The sequence below is a fragment of the Sus scrofa genome, chromosome 8, assembly GCF_054392235.1.
Source record: "Sus scrofa isolate SSC_HxYL_T2T_F1_AM1 chromosome 8, Sscrofa_HxYL_maternal_Yorkshire_Landrace_v2.0, whole genome shotgun sequence".
In the NCBI taxonomy this organism is placed as follows: domain Eukaryota; kingdom Metazoa; phylum Chordata; class Mammalia; order Artiodactyla; family Suidae; genus Sus; species Sus scrofa.
Window position 1 is genome coordinate 26,711,913 of NC_139390.1, and position 3,816 is coordinate 26,715,728.

General features: G+C 37.3%; 1 pseudogene across 1 annotated transcript; it reads left to right on the forward strand.

Moving 5' to 3' along the window:
* Positions 1-928: 928 nt before the first annotated feature.
* Positions 929-3,010, forward strand: LOC100738304 (small ribosomal subunit protein uS13 pseudogene; annotated as a pseudogene). The gene is made up of 2 exons (XR_014813573.1): positions 929-1,021; positions 2,450-3,010. The product of XR_014813573.1 is annotated as a small ribosomal subunit protein uS13 pseudogene (transcript).
* Positions 3,011-3,816: the final 806 nt, after the last annotated feature.

Consider the following 3,816-nt stretch of genomic DNA (forward strand, 5'->3'; position numbering starts at 1 on the left):
CCTATTTTCTGACTGGCTTCTATTTTTCCTTATTTGTCTTAATCACCTACTAATTGGGTAACTGATGTTCCCTGTATGACTTCTTTTGAGGATTTTCTTGATAAACATCCTAGACCTTAGATTTGGATTAACTAATTTGCTAAAGGCATACATATGTCTCTTACCCAAAGAAAAAGACTTTAGCTTCAAGACTGTATGTGAGATTTTTTTTTTCTTGTTTAGATAACTGACCTTGATGCTCTCTCTGTATCAAGTCTTAAAATTCCTTTGGCTCAGGTTCACTTACGACAATAGACTACACTCCAGGGACTATTAGATTGAAATTGAGGAGTGATAATATGATTTACCTAGATTCACTTTGGTCATCTGCTTTGCTGACCATGAATCAATCCACTACTTATATCAACAAATGTTAGGTGCTAAGTCTTAGTGTAAAATAAACAACTGCACACACTGTATACTCATATGTCAACATATCCATCCTAACAACTACAAATCAATGATCTAACTTTGTACATTCTATCTAGGAAATTATACTTTCCAGTTTTGAACTTTGAGCTTTTCGATCTAATTAATTTGTAGACCCTGATTATAACTACTAACTCATTTGTTATTTTGGTTTGTAGTCCTAAAAACTACTGCTTAAAGATTAGTGTTTTGTTCTGTGCTGTAATGCTCTGAATGCTCTTTGCAATAATATGTTTGCATAGAACTAAATCCATGAATTAGGTAGTCCATGCATTATTTTTATCAATATTATTTCTACTTTTGTATGCTACTAAACTGTAGCTTTAAAAAATTGCTCTTAAATTAATGAACTTTAAATGTTATGGACAGAATTTGAACACAGATCTTCAGACACTAAGTTATTTCTACCTATCAATTTAATGGACATTTTCTCAGTTAAGTATAACACTTGAAAGGTGCCATGATAGACACTATAGAAAATACAGAACAAAAGCAAACAAAAACCTCTGATACTAAGGTGATCACAACTGAGTTGAAGAATGCCTTAGTACTTGTGAGATGCTATAATAAAATGCCATAGACTGAGTGGGCTACAAACAACAGAAATTTACTATCATAGTTCTGGAGTCTGGAAGGCAAATGTCATGGTTCTGCTAAAGGCCCTCTTCCAGATTGATGTATGCCAACATCTTCCTATGTCCTCATATGGTGGAAGAATTGAGGGGGTTCGCTCAGTCATCTTTTAGAAGGACATTAATCCCATTTATGAGGGGTCTACCCTCATGATCTAACCACCCCAAAGGCTTACCTAATATCATCACCTTAGATATTAGGTTTCAAACATATATAGTTTTAGGGATTTAAACATACATATTTTGAGGGGACACAATTATTAACACCACAGCAGAGAGTAAATTATCAATCATTAATTTATCATCAATCAGTGATCACTGACTGGATTGATGTTTGATAATAGAGAACTAATTATTATTAATACCAATAGATACATAAAAAGAGATATGAACTGCCTTCCTTGAAGTATCAGAAAAAGTTCACAGAAAAACCAGTGTTTAGGCTGAATCTTAAAGGAAATTCATGATTTTCATGATTGAACTAAGAAAGAAAATTATTTCAGTTTAGAGAGAATGGCACATGCAGTAGCATGACAGAAAGGCATAAGTTAAGATCACTGTATTCAAACAGTTGGTTCATGAAAAAAAGTGCACATCTTTAATCAAGAGATGACAATATTAAATCTCTTTTGGTAAAAAACAACTCAGAGAACACTAAAGAAGAGTCTGTAGAGAAATAGAGGAATTTTGGCAAATGCAAAAAAAGACAACAAAGCAAAACAAAATACAGTTAAAAGAATGTTGCAATGATCTGTTAGAATTGAACCAACTGAGAAAGTAGAGGTTGAAGCTAAGGATTTAATGATCATCTATATTTTAAGAACAAAGGCGATGGATGAGTTGTGGATGACTATGCAGATGGCAATGCTATCAGCTAATGAAGCAAGCCAAAATAGTAATGATAAAATAATACTGATAAAGGAAACTAAAAGTTTGAAAGGAGAATTGTAAGTTGTAATTTGTGTGTATACTAGGTATTTCAAGATGCATCCATCCAGTAATTAATTGCATAGGCCTAGGCACTAGAAGCAAGGTATGAACTGAACATACAGATTGGGACATCATCAACATACAGCTGGTGTTGGGAGGCATGTTTCTACAATCTTTTCTTAGCCTCTCTGCTTCTATTTTCTGTGCTGAAAACTCCATCTTGTCCCCCTTTAGCTTTATCCTATATTCCTGCTTGAAAAACAATCGCAGTGTTGGTAAATAACTTAAGCTTAAGAACAAAGACCAAAAGGCATAAGTTATTCATGTGGTCAGCTGAATGAAGACAATGCATTGGTCTAGGCAAGCTGGACCTGTGCAGATAGGCACACCTTTTACACAGCTTGATATGTCCTCTTAAGAATAAGAGCTCTTCCACTGGAGGCCTACACGCCGCCACCCGCGCTGCAGCCCTGTCTCTAGTAATCCTTGAGAAGTTCCAGCACATTTTGCGAGTACTCAACACCACCATTGATGGGTGGCAGAAAATTGCCTTTGCTACCACTGCGATTAAGGGTGTAGGACGGAGATATGCTCACGTGGTGTTGAGGAAAGCAGACATTGACCTCACCAAGAGGGCAGGAGAGCTCACAGAGGATGAGGTGGAACATGTAATCACCATTATGCAGAATCCAGGCCAATACAAGATTCCAGACTGGTTCTTAAATAGACAGAAGGATGTGAAGGATGGGAAGTACAGCCAGGTCCTGGCCAACGGTCTGGATAACAAACTCCATGAAGACGTGGAGCGACTGAAGAAGATTCGGGCCCACAGAGGGCTGCGCCACTTCTGGGGACTGCGTGTCGGAGGCCAGCACACCAAGACCACAGGCCGCCGTGGCCACACCGTGGGTGTGTCCAAGAAGAAATAAATGTGTCGGTGCTGCCTGTTAATAAATAGTTTACATATTCATAAAAAAAAAGAATAAGAGGAAGATGAGCCTCATGGCCCCAAGGGGTTTATAAAGAGTCTTTAGCAGGATATGAATCAGCAAGGAGAAGGAGGTGCAAACCTAGGCAAGCAGGGTTGCCTTCTGTGGAAGCACAATGGTGATTCTCTAGATGCTATGCATAGATAGCTGAAGCCAGGCTTCCTCAATGCTAATGATTGTTAAATGCCTAAAAGTCAGAGTAAAAGCTTAACCAGCTACCAGCTCCATGACTTAAAAAATAAATAAATAAAAAAACTACATCCTGCACCTACAGCCACCACCTCATTTGACATAATCCTAAAGAGCACTGTAAAAGCAGTGTGGTTTCTTGAGGCGGGGCGCTTGGTCCCTGAGACCTTGATTCCCCAGCTCCCACCTTTGATTAAGTTAAATGTCTCTGTCTCTTCTTTTATGTTAACCTTTTCTTAAGTTTCACAGCACCCGTTCTTCAGCCCTCACCTGGTGAGCTGGTCTAGGCAAGCTGGTAATTAAGACTTTGAAAGTGGAAAACCTTCTGAGAGACTGCAACAAATGAGAGCTATTTTAGCCAATAATAAACTAAACTATGACTAACTGGCCATATTTATTTGTTTCAAAAATACTGGGGAGAAATTGGGGCTATATTTATTTGATTTAGAAAGTATTATGTCATAGTGGGGTTTATGAAAATGAATCAATTAAAAGAGAAAAATTAGTATTCCCAAGACAGCCAGTAAACTGACATCATAGACATCATAAAATATTGAGGTTCTTTTTTCTGGTTCATTCTTTATGGCATAAATATAAAATTAAATAAT